Raw genomic sequence first — 14,260 nt, forward strand, 5'->3', positions numbered from 1 at the left:
AGGCAGGAATACCTGACAAAGCAAACACCATTCAGACGGGCACAAGGGCGAAATCTAGAACCTTAATGTGTCTGCACCGTATACAGGAACTATGGAGGGGGGAGGGGTGACCACAGAGGGGCTCGGCTCTACACCCACACGAGTAACCAGAAAACTTGGGCCACAGTCCAAAATCTAACAGGTCCCCTCCTACCATGTGCAGCGAGTGAGGTCAAATGTAAGATTATATAGTACCGCACTGTAGGGAAAGACACAGAACCAACAGGCAACGACAGGTAGATATGAAGTCTCAGATGGAGCTACTGGAAAGACTACACCGCCATCTATACCCAGCTTTGTGTAAAATACGTCGCCATTTATATGGAGCCTATAATAAAACAGGTCGCCATCTATACCCAGCTTTGTGCAAAACACGTCGCCATCTATATCCAGCTTATAATAAAACACGGCGCCATCTATACCCCAGCCTATAATAAAACACGGCACCATCTATACCCAGCCTACAATAAAACACGGCGCCATCTATACCCCAGCCTATAATAAAACACGCCACTATCTATACCCCGCCTATAATAAAACACGGCACCATCTATACCCAGCCTACAATAAAACACGCCACTATCTATACCCCGCCTATAATAAAACACGGCGCCATCTATATCCAGCCTATAATAAAACACGTCGCCATCTATATCCAGCCTATAATAAAACACGCCACTATCTATACCCCGCCTATAATAAAACACGTCGCCATCTATATCCAGCTTATAATAAAACACGTCGCCATCTATACCCCAGCCTATAATAAAACACGGCACCATCTATACCCAGCCTACAATAAAACACGCCACTATCTATACCCCGCCTATAATAAAACACGGCGCCATCTATACCCCAGCCTATAATAAAACACGTCGCCATCTATATCCAGCCTATAATAAAACACGCCACTATCTATACCCCGCCTATAATAAAACACGTCGCCATCTATATCCAGCTTATAATAAAACACGTCGCCATCTATACCCCAGCCTATAATAAAACACGGCACCATCTATACCCAGCCTACAATAAAACACGCCACTATCTATACCCCGCCTATAATAAAACACGGCGCCATCTATACCCCAGCCTATAATAAAACACAGCGCCATCTATACCCAGCTTATAAAACATGTCGCCATCTATACCCAGCCTACAATAAAACACGTCGCCATCTATACCCAGCCTACAATAAAACAAGTCGCCATCTATATCGAGCCTATAATAAAACAAGTCGCCATCTATACCCAGCCTATAATAAAACACGTCGCCATCTATACCCAGCCTACAATAAAACAAGTCGCCATCTAGATCGAGCCTATAATAAAACAAGTCGCCATCTATACCCAGCCTATAATAAAACACGGCGCCATCTATACCCAGCCTATAATAAAACAAGTCGCCATCTATATCCAGCCTATAATAAAACAAGTCGGCATCTATACCCCAGCCTATAATAAAACACAGCGCCATCTATACCCAGCTTATAAAACATGTCGCCATCTATACCCAGCCTACAATAAAACACGGCGCCATCTATACCCAGCCTACAATAAAACACGTCTCCATCTATACCCAGCCTACAATAAAACACGTCTCCATCTATACCCAGCCTATAATAAAACACGTCGCCATCTAAAAAGCATAATGTTGAAAAATCTAAATTTTTTTTTCCCTTAACCACACCTAAATCCACAAACCGCAGAATTTTTGCTGCAGGTTTCGGCTATTTATCTAGTTCTAGAGATGGTGGTGACGGACGACTCACCATCGCCATTGAGAAGTGAATGACATTGATTTATGGACTAATAAATATCTGCCCCCCCCCAATAACAACAACCACCCCGCACGCTATTATGTGCTGCAGCTGTACGCAGGTCTGGCGCTGCCCAGGAATGTCCCCGCACATTGTGCTGCCATTCCACCGCCGGAGTCACAGGCCTTCTGGGCTATAAAGAGTCTACATGACAAGGAACGACCAGAGGAGACATTTATGGGAATGAACTTTAATTGAAGGATGTGAGAAGCTCCGGGGAAGCCGACAACAAGTGACTGGTGTTCCCAGGCCTGAGGAGCATAAACACATAGGCAACAGATGGGACCCAATCCCCCCCCCCCCCCCATTCCTATAAACTACAATATAGGATAGAGGATTACAAGCCATCCATGGACAAATTCTCAGCTCCATAGAAAAATGAGATTATTTTCAAATTTTCCAGTAAAATCGATTTTTTTGGCTAAAAATCTGATTAATAAGGCAGAGAGAGAAATCTAGAAGTAAAGAATTTCCTCTTACGCTTTCATTTGAGATCAATTTGAGATTTTCATTGCCTTTAATTCACTGGCCATTCAGCCTTATGCTGAAGATACGCTATAGACTAGAGCCCCGATTCAGTCACACCAGGTCATTCCCAACCTCGTACAACTTTATTAAATCACATTTTTCTACAATATTAATACAAAAATTTCTAAAAAAAAAAAAAAAAAAAAATCCTTGGAAAAAAAATAAATTTCACGTCAAGAATATATTTTACTAAATCTAAGATCCACTAAAATAGATGTTTTTGTGCAAAAATCTACTTAATAGGGCCGAGAGAGATCAAGTCATAAAATTTTTTTTCTCATCCTCTGGATTTGGGACATTTACTCAATGGGAATTGAGCCTTATCCTCAAGATATAATGAAGGAGTATTCGCCCGATTCAGTCACGTAGGTGATTTTTCCATCTCAGGCGGCTTTATTAATCAGATTTTTCAAAGAACACTTCTGAATAAAAATGTTTTTCCAAATTAATGAGGCTTTCCACATTTTTGTGCAAAAATCTGATTAAAATTGCAGAGATATAGTAATAGATCAGGTTTGTTTTTGTTTTTTGTGTGAGCCCCATATAGGGATCACAATGTACATTTTTTTTCTTTTTTTTTATCAGTATGTCTTTGTAGAATGGAAGGAAATCCACACAAACACGGGGAGAACATACAAACTCCTTGCAGATGTTGTTCCTGGCAGGATTCAAACCCAGGACTCCAGCGCTGCATGGCTGCAGTGCTAACCACTGAGCCACCGTGTTGCCCCTTGTTTTTTGGTTTCTAATTTGGGACATTCACTCTACATTACCTTTAATTCATTGGAAATCGAGGATTGAAATGAAGATCTGATACAGACCATGTAATTTCGCAACTCAGCTTTATTAATCAGATTTTCTTAAGAATACATCTATAAGAAAAACTCAATGTATATGTTATTTATAAAAAAAAATTATCAGGTTTGGATTTTCAGTGACGGTCATGTCATGGTTTAGTGCTTGCGTAAGTAATATTATGCTGACAGTGCAGGAGTGGGGGCTGAGGTCATGTCATTCCTAGGAAATAAGACGGAGGAGGCGCCTGTGACCGGGTCACTGATGTAATAACACAAACACTAAGAAGATACATAGTAACAAGGAGGTCGGCACAAGGAGCGGTCAGCTGATCCATGGAGGATAAACACACCACCTATATATTACACAATGTATCCGCACACCACTAGAGTGTCATATATGGGACATTGAGTCCATAGACCGACCTCAGGCTAGGAGAGTCATCCAAGATTACTCAGACCACTGCAAATCTATGAAAAATCACAGATGGCGCCAATGAGCGAACACGTTGTGACCAAACATTATGTATAAAGAGCGCGGCCACGTAAAAGGGGGTTGTGTATAGGGGGATGAATGTTACTGGGGGTCTGACCATTGGGAGAACGGGTGACCAAAAGCTGTCCTAAAGCTTTGTGAATGGAGCACCAATTGGTTTGTGCGAATGGCGTTCTATTCACTTGTATATGAAAGAAGTGAACGGAACACAAGTGAACAGGGGTCCATTCACAAGGAGGAGGCCGTTCTCCTGATCGCTGGGGGTCTCGGTGGTCAGACCTCCACCAACTGGACCCTTATCCACTATCCTGTACCATAATGGCACTACCGTCTCCCATCGTAAAGGGGCGCAGGCCTCTTTCATTACTTTAGGAATGATGGTGGGTCCGACCTCTGCGACCACCGCTGATCGTGAGAATAAAGGGACCAAAGGGCGAGTTTAGAGCTAGGCCCACCTTGTAGCGAATTGCAGGGCGTCCCCAAGGAGTGTCCATGGATTGGTCAGATTTACAGGCCTCAACCCGACGTGGATGAACTGAATTGACACGTTGCGCTCGGCTCTCAGCCTGGCTGGTGCAGGACATCGTCTCCTTATGACCGGTGTAGTCAGACGACTAATACGTCATCATATTGTAAAATGGGAAGACTTTGCTCTTTATTAACATATTCCACAGCGCTTTACTGACATGGTCATCACTATCTAAATATCGCCTTTAATAAGTCTTTAAACTCCCCCGAAGATCGGGAGAACACGCAGACGAAAGATGGATTCGAACCCAGGACCCTTATACCGCAAGGCTATAGAGCGAACCCCTGAGCCACACAAGAACAATCAGAAACAAAGTCACAAATATCAAAAATAGCAGTTTCGATCATTTTGAAGTTATTTTTATCCATCAATGGCATTTCTAACAGTAAAGATTTGGGGTTGTGGTCTTCTCGCTCCCCTCCCCCATATCCAGATTCTCAGACAATCGCCTCAATAATGAACGTCGTCTTGTCTTGATAGAAGGAACAAATTACCGACACATTGCAGACAAAATTAATAGATCGTTCCAATGTAGACGTATGTAAATGACCCATTATTATACCCCTTCTGCGCTCCCACCCCCCTAATTCATATTCATGAGGAAGGAAGAACAAAGAGACCCCTCAGCATTCGTGCAAATTCCTACAGAGGTAAAGTAGTGGCGGCCATGGCGAGAGCAAGGAAGGAGAGGAGAGAGTCTGGGAGGATGAGGATTGTCCACGTGACCTGGTGCTATGGCCATCCTTAAAGGAGATGGTCACCTAAAAGGATCTGCACTGGGGTGTGCAAAGTGTCCAAATGACAGATTCATCAAGTAATCCCCAAATGTAGCAAAAATCACAATCACTTCCTGTACAAGTAGATTCCCCAATTATAGTAATGGGGCGACTACAAGAGGGGCCAAAAAAACTGTAACCACTTATCTCCTTCCATTACAGATTACTGGGGCTGAGCTGAGGCGGCCGCCATGTAGGGCATTACCCCGTAATATCCACCGCTAACCCTGTGTCTGATGTTACCAAGTAATTCCTATTCATGTAGCACATAAGGGGTTAATAAGAGGATTCGGGAGAATAACCCTGACACAGAAACCCAGATAAAGTCACACAGTCAGAGGATCATTTGTTCTGGCCAGGTGGCAGCTCTGCCCGTCCATATAATGCTGCCATCCAAAGCCTGCCCACAACGCTCTTAAATACGATTATGTTAATTCCTGGTATTTCCTGCCAGATTCCCAGGAACTGCTGAATGATAGAAGATACAAGTGTCAGTACAGACAGGGAAGGAAACCTAGCGTCCTGTTATTACAGGTTGTATCTGAGGGAAGGACTACTATAATACTGCCCCCCTATGTGCAAGAATATAACTACTATAATACTACTCCTATGTACAAGAATATAACTACTATAATACTGCCCCTATGTACAAGAATATAACTACTATAATACTACTCCTATGTACAAGAATATAACTACTATAATACTACTCCTATGTACAAGAATATAACTACTATAATACTGCCCCTATGTACAAGAATATAACTACTATAATACTACTCCCATGTACAAGAATATAACTACTATAATACTACCTCCTATGTACAAGAATATAACTAGTATAATACTACTCCTATGTACAAGAATATAACTACTATAATACTACTCCTATGTACAAGAATATAACTACTATAATACTGCTCCTATGTACAAGAATATAACTACTATAATACTGCTCCTATGTACAAGAATATAACTACTATAATACTGCACCTATGTACAAGAATATAACTACTATAATACTATCTCCTATGTACAAGAATATAACTACTATAATACTATCTCCTATGTACAAGAATATAACTACTATAATACTGCTCCTATGTACAAGAATATAACTACTATAATACTACCTCCTATGTACAAGAATATAACTACTATAATACTACTCCTATGTACAAGAATATAACTGCTATAATACTACTCCTATGTACAAGAATATAACTACTATAATACTGCTCCTATGTACAAGAATATAACTACTATAATACTGCTCCTATATACAAGAATATAACTACTATAATACTACTCCTATGTACAAGAATATAACTACTATAATACTGCTCCTATGTACAAGAATATAACTACTATAATACTGCTCCTATGTACAAGAATATAACTACTATAATACTACTCCCATGTACAAGAATATAACTAGTATAATACTACCTCCTATGTACAAGAATATAACTAGTATAATACTACTCCTATGTACAAGAATATAACTACTATAATACTACTCCTATGTACAAGAATATAACTACTATAATACTACTCCTATGTACAAGAATATAACTACTATAATACTACTCCTATGTACAAGAATATAACTACTATAATACTGCTCCTATGTACAAGAATATAACTACTATAATACTGCACCTATGTACAAGAATATAACTACTATAATACTATCTCCTATGTACAAGAATATAACTACTATAATACTGCTCCTATGTACAAGAATATAACTACTATAATACTACCTCCTATGTACAAGAATATAACTACTATAATACTACTCCTATGTACAAGAATATAACTGCTATAATACTACTCCTATGTACAAGAATATAACTACTATAATACTGCTCCTATATACAAGAATATAACTACTATAATACTACTCCTATGTACAAGAATATAACTACTATAATACTGCTCCTATGTACAAGAATATAACTACTATAATACTACTCCTATGTACAAGAATATAACTACTATAATACTACTCCTATGTACAAGAATATAACTACTATAATACTACTCCTATGTACAAGAATATAACTACTATAATACTGCTCCTATGTACAAGAATATAACTACTATAATACTGCACCTATGTACAAGAATATAACTACTATAATACTATCTCCTATGTACAAGAATATAACTACTATAATACTGCTCCTATGTACAAGAATATAACTACTATAATACTGCTCCTATGTACAAGAATATAACTACTATAATACTACTCCTATGTACAAGAATATAACTACTATAATACTGCTCCTATGTACAAGAATATAACTACTATAATACTACTCCTATGTACAAGAATATAACTACTATAATACTGCTCCTATGTACAAGAATATAACTACTATAATACTACCTCCTATGTACAAGAATATAACTACTATAATACTGCTCCTATGTACAAGAATATAACTACTATAATACTACCTCCTATGTACAAGAATATAACTACTATAATACTGCCCCCTATGTACAAGAATATAACTACTATAATACTACTCTTATATACAAGAATATAACTACTATAATACTACCTCCTATGTACAAGAATATAACTACTATAATACTACCTCCTATGTACAAGAATATAACTACTATAATACTGCTCCTATCTACAAGAATATAACTACTATAATACTACTCCTATGTACAAGAATATAACTACTATAATACTGCCCTATGTCATGTTCGTATAGACTAAGCCCTTAGTTACAGATCTCTGGCCGGTATCCGCAGTGCAGTGGATCAGGTTCTTCCTTGTCGCTTCTTATTGAATTTTGGACATTACGGTTTTTCATTTGCCTCCAGTAATAAGATTAACCCCTCGTCTGGCAATTCCTACCCACAACATAAAACACAATCAGCTAAAATGGTTTATTATGAACAATTTATAATATGCCGAGGACACGCGACGCTACACGACTGTAAGTAGACAGTAAGTAACGGTAGATAGAACTATTCTTTTAACAAAATAAATAGAATAGATTTTTTTTTTTTTTTTTATTACCCAAATTGATTCTCTATTTTGTGACCTCTCCAGGGTCCTGGAATCTTCTAGTGATCAGGCAGCGCTGTTTCTGACATCAGCATCAAAAATTGATTTGGGGCTGGAGAACCCCTTTAATTTTTGTTACCCCCCCCCCCACACACACACACTACTACAGGACTTGAGTTATATTCTGTAAATCTCCCATTTTTAAAAAAATTTCAATGACACCCAAAGAGTAATTATGTGACCCCCCCCCCCTGAAAAAAAAACAAACAAAAAAAAAAACGAACAACACCGTCTGCACAGGATATCGGTTTCCTATGAACGTCGGCAGGCTCGGCCTCAGGGGCGTTTACCCCACATAGACGGGCGATCAGAGGGATCAGCAGATTTTTGGTTTTTTTATTCTGCAGAATGTTTGCACGTTGCACAATGTGTCGTTCCTGTGTAATGTGCTCAGCAGAGCGGAGGCTTCTTCAGAACATGTGTCTGACATCTGTGCGGGGTCTCTAAGAGGAATATACCAGAATAGCCGGGTGCTGCACAGACCTGCCAGGACAGATGGTAACAGGGGGAGTCTGCACCCACTAAATAGCCCCCTACCCATAATGCTCTCTGATCAGGATGTTATGTAGGATAGGCAATGGGTTGCACCCACCACCTTAGTCTAGAAGTCTGACCTGGGCAGCAACCAGTGCAATCGAAATCCAACAGCATCCGGAGGGTTGTCACTCAGCTTTCCTTGCACCCTGTGTGGCAATGCTTGGTAGTGACACATGCTCCCTGTCCACATGACTAGTCAGATGTGACATTCAAAGGCCCTGGAATCCAGAAAGGCAGCTGTGACAGTCACACTGGGCCTCACCCAACTTTTCTTGACTACTGAACGGCATACACCATGTCAGTATAATAATGGCAATATAAGTAGTTACGCAGCATTCCTAAGTTCCTGAATGGCAAAACATTATAGTAATGCATACTGCACTCCCATACCAATAGGTCACTGCAAAACTGTCATTCAGGGGCCTTGCAAAGTTTGGTACTGACCTAATTTTCCATTAATACACCGCTCACCCAGCTTTCCTTTCAAATTTCCCTTGTTATGCACAGATAAGGGAGTAGGGCATCCATTGCTGTAAAACACTGCCACTCAGGGTGCAAGAAAAGCTGGGTGACAACCTGTATCACCATCACAGAGGCCACTCAATCTGGCAAATATGCATTGCAATGCAGTGACACAAGCGCGGATTGCAAATCACATGTCATTCCGGATGCAAAGAAAGCTGGGTGATCATTCCTTTCACTATAGTTACAGAGCATAGCCAGCTTTCCCAGGGCACAGAGTGGCACATCTCACTAGTTACACATTGATATGGGAGCGGAGCATGAAATAAGGCAGATGTGCCATTCAGAACCCTAGGAAAGTTGGTTATACTTTGTAACTACAGCAAAGGGATGATCACCCAGCTTATTCCAAATGGTAGGAAACTTTCATTGAGGAATACATGTATGTATATGGACCTAACCCTTGCTATTCAGAAACCTAAGAAAGCTGTGTTGACCATACTAATGGCTGTCACCCAGCTTTCCCAGGAACAGATAAAGGAATGATCGGCGATGTTCTGCACATTCACAGCCTGCTGAGGTCAGCACATGGAGGGGCTGTCTATTAATAGCCTGGACGGCTTGGGATTGCGCAACGTCTTTTGGCATCTGGGCAAAGTTCTCATGCTGTTCGGTTATCGACGTCACCGAGATGAGCCCAGAATCCGTCATACGGGGAGGGGCGGCGGCGACCGCCAAAATCTGGGAATATAGATTCCACCGAGCAGAAACCCAACGCTGCTTGTTACATCCAGATTCCGGGAAGAAACTTTGTTCCTGGCAATTCCCGTCTAATTATATCCAGGCAGAACATCGCAGCACGAAGGAAACCAAGACTCACACCCAGCTGTGCGCCCCCTGTCAATATTTGCATGTTAGTAGAAGGGAGAGAAGTCGTTTGCATCATGTTGTGAGCTGCTGGTGTGTGCATGTGATGTATGGCTATAGGGTGAGAAATACAGCCATGGAAAGAGGAGCCGTCACCTCTGCAGATATGTCTGTGTATACTGTAATGGGACTATCCTGCAACGTCTTATAACTATACAGTGTGCTGCTCATACACTACAGCACAGGGATCCAGAGAGGTTATGTAATATGGTATACAAGGATATAGGAAAACAGCCCTTTAGAATATAACTACTATAATATATAATACTGCCCCCTATGTACAAGAATATAACTACTATAATACTGCTCCTATGTACAAGAATATAACTACTATAATACTGCTCCTATGTACAAGAATATAACTACTATAATACTACCTCCTATGTACAAGAATATAACTACTATAATACTGCTCATATGTACAAGAATATAACTGCTATAATACTACCTCCCATGTACAAGAATATAACTGCTATAATACTGCTCCTATGTACAAGAATATAACTACTATAATACTACTCCTATGTACAAGAATATAACTACTATAATACTACTCCTATGTACAAGAATATAACTACTATAATACTACCTCCTATGTACAAGAATATAACTACTATAATACTACTCCTATGTACAAGAATATAACTACTATAATACTACTCCTATATACAGGAATATAACTACTATAATACTGCTCCTATGTACAAGAATATAACTACTATAATACCGCTCCTATGTACAAGAATATAACTACTATAATACTACTCCTATGTACAAGAATATAACTACTATAATACTACTCCTATATACAGGAATATAACTACTATAATACTGCTCCTATGTACAAGAATATAACTACTATAATACCGCTCCTATGTACATAACCCGTACCACACATGCCGGGCTTAGCTACTTCGCACCCTCAGTAATACACCCATTGTAATACCATAACAGTCAGTATATTGGGTCTCCGATGCCATGTTGGCACAGTGCTGCCCCTCTGGTGTATACATGTGCTCAGGTACTTGCTGGGTACAATAGCCTCCATTTGTTGGGCCTGTGCTGATGCCAAGCCTGTATGAATGGCGCCCTTCACTGGCCAGGCCTGAAGAGGAGCCACTGACCTAAACTCTTCATCCTATGGAAACATTCCTGTGGCTGAGGCCGGAGTCTCCTCCGCGCACTGACTGCTCTCTGTCCCCGGCACACTCCTGTATTTTGGTTGGGTGGAGGCAGGATACAGCCGCTTGCTCAGTACAAGGCCCCGAGTGTGCCAAGAGACAAGCCGAGCACTGTCAGCCGGGGCGTTCCATGCCCACCAGCCATTATTTACGCTTGGCTTTAAAGCCTCAGCTCTTCGATTTCAGCTCAGAAGTTCTGTCATCCAAATATCTCCAGGAAAAATGGAGCTTTTGTTTCCCCGTGACTAAGACATACATGTGACGTAAAGCGAGGAGCCGCCCGTAACGCAACGTGCAGGACTGGGAGGAAAGTCAGAATGAAAACAAACAGCAGCAAGTGACGACATCACCCTGAGGTGACCACAGGGGGCGCTACTAGCACATATATACACCTGATAATGTGTGGCCGTCACTATAATCCAGCAATGGTTGGAGGTATTGCCGTACATAGGCCGCAGGACTACAACCATCAGGCTTCAGTTAGGGCCCTGCTGGGGGGTGTAGTTTATGGGTCGGCGGAGGATGGAGACCACTGACCAGTCAGACAATAGACGAAGGAAAGGAGGAATACACAACGGCAGGATCAGACTACACAGGGATGGTTTGTAGTCTGTTACCATTGAAAACAATGGGAGCGTATATGGTCCACAAAAGCTCCCGCGGCGTCTACGTAGCAAATCACGAGCCAAAATACTCTGTGTGAACCCGGCCTAAAGGGATCCTATCATTTAAACTCAATTTTTTCTGCTTATCACTTAGGAATAGCCTTAAGAAAGCCTATTCTTCTCCTACCTTTAGATGTCTTCTCAGGGCTGCCCTTCGGTATATAATCTGGTGTTCGCCGGTATGCAAATGAGTTCTCTCACAGCACTGGGGGCGGTCCTCAGTGCTCAAACAGCACTGGGGGTGTCCCCAATGCTGCTGTACCGCCTCCATCTTCCTCACGTCTTCTTCCGGGGGTTGGCTTCAAACTTCTAGGCCTCGGGCAGCCGACTGGCTTTAAGTGGCTGCTTACAATACTGTGTAAGCGGCCATTTTCTTGTGGCCTAGAAGTTTGAAGCCACCGCCGGAAGAAGATGCGCAGAGAGCCCATTTCTGAAGAAGATGGAGGTGGTGCTGGAGATTTTTCTCACAGCATTGGGAACACCCCCAGTGCTGTTTGAATGCTGGGGCCCACCCCCAGTGCTGCGAGAGAACTCATTTGCATACCGACATAAAACGGGATTTCTACCGAACGGCGGTGCAGAGAAGACAACGAAAGGTAGGAGATGAATAGTCTTTCTTAAGGCTATTCCTACATCATAGGCAGAGAACATTGAGTTTATATAATAGGATCCCTTTAAAACCGCCGGAGATTTTTAATGAAGATTATAGATGATGTTGCTTAACTTTTTTTTTTTTTTTTTTTTTTTTTATTTTAGATGCACAGATGAAAAAAAAATGGACATGCCCTTTAAATGAACTGTAAGCACAGACAAGTGACTCATAGTTCACCCAACAACAAGACGTCTGACACCACCAGCAGATTTCGAGAGAGGAAAGACAGGTAACACTCCATACGAAAGTCTCTGACCTTAATGAGTCTTAGCTATGTTCACGAGACAACCCCTTTAAGGTCATGGCTCCTGCTGCGTTGCATTCAAGGAGATGTAGTGCTTTCACTCTCAAACATCACGTAGATCATAGCAGGGTGTACTTGCTGTAGATCCACTAAATCAGGCAAGGACAATCGGCGAGATACAAAATTCTGCAGCCAGGTAAAGTAAACGGATTACGCAGCTTTGGTTGTGACTAGAGGAGAAGATACGATACAACTCAATATCAGGGCAAGAAATATATTTAAGTTATTGGCCACGATATACAAGTTTCACCTGTACAATTACATTCCTAGGTGGAGCACGGTTTAAAGGGGCAGCCACGTCACACGATTTGGGTTACGGCTGCAAAAAGGTCTTAAAGGGACGGTACAGAAGATCGTTCCAAAGCTGTAAAATGATCAATAAAAAGTGATAAAAAGTCGGAGTTGTTGTGTCACATTGGGTGGAGCTCCTGAGCAGCGCAGGGCTATATCTGGATCTCACACACCTTTACTCAAACATAGGCCGGGCCCAAAGTTTACATGACATCATTTATTACCAGCGCGGCGACACGTGAACCCCGCACATTCCCAGCAGTCTACGGTTACACGGTCGCCTATATAAAGAATAGAATTGTGATACAGGATATCCAAGAGCTGTTACATTGTAACATTCCGAAAAGTACAAGCCCCTCCCTCGGAGGTAACAATGCATGCCCCATATGGGGGGGTTGGAAATGAAGAGGGCACATCCTGTCACACCGCATCAACCGTAAAATCGGCTACGGACCATTAGGTCTGACCTAGGTATCCCATGTATAAATCACAGGACTATAGCATATTCTCTTAAAGGCACAGGGACCCCATATTTAAAGGGGAAGGTCAATTATTCAAAATTTCTTCTCGTTTTGATTCTTTATACATGATGAGTTTCCAAAAAATAAAAAAAAAACCCTAGACACAACCATCAGTGGTGACTTTCCCAAATAAAAATATCCCAGGGACTTCCCCTTTAAGCAAATTTGGCAACAATTATCATTGACACTGGCTACATGACTGTTACATATTAAGCCAGGGGTGATTTAGGTGCGCCGGCCCTTTAAATGGCGTCTTGCCCTCGGTCCCCTCCACCCGAGACTTGAGCAAGCGGAGCCAAGAATGACCAAGCAGATCCAGTGTGTCACTTCCAATAATAGGCGCCGGGTTCTGGCTCGGCCCGAGCTGTTGCCTTTGGCTGAAACGAAACATTCCAGCGCTGGAGAAAACAGCGTGCAAAGCGAGCACAGAAAGGAGCGGAGAAGACGGCGACTTTGTGGCTTCGGTGGCCTCTTCTGACCCCGTCACAGGGTCAGAGGGTGACATTAGCGCTCCTGAAGTCTAACACTAATGTCCTGACCCTAGAAAGCATGAAGACCCACTGGGACCTCCAGAACACTGCCACACATGGCCACAGGTGGAGTTTGGCATTACAGTTCTGCTCAGTTCACATCCATGGAACC

At 41.7% G+C, this 14,260-nt stretch overlaps 1 protein-coding gene across 3 annotated transcripts in view; it reads right to left on the reverse strand.

Annotated features, from left to right (window-relative positions):
• Nucleotides 1-14,260, reverse strand: part of FCHSD2 (FCH and double SH3 domains 2) — an 83,259-nt gene that overhangs the window by 38,773 nt on the left and 30,226 nt on the right. The window lies entirely within an intron of this gene.

Source organism: Leptodactylus fuscus, chromosome 2, assembly GCF_031893055.1.
Source record: "Leptodactylus fuscus isolate aLepFus1 chromosome 2, aLepFus1.hap2, whole genome shotgun sequence".
NCBI classification, from domain to species: Eukaryota; Metazoa; Chordata; class Amphibia; order Anura; family Leptodactylidae; genus Leptodactylus; species Leptodactylus fuscus.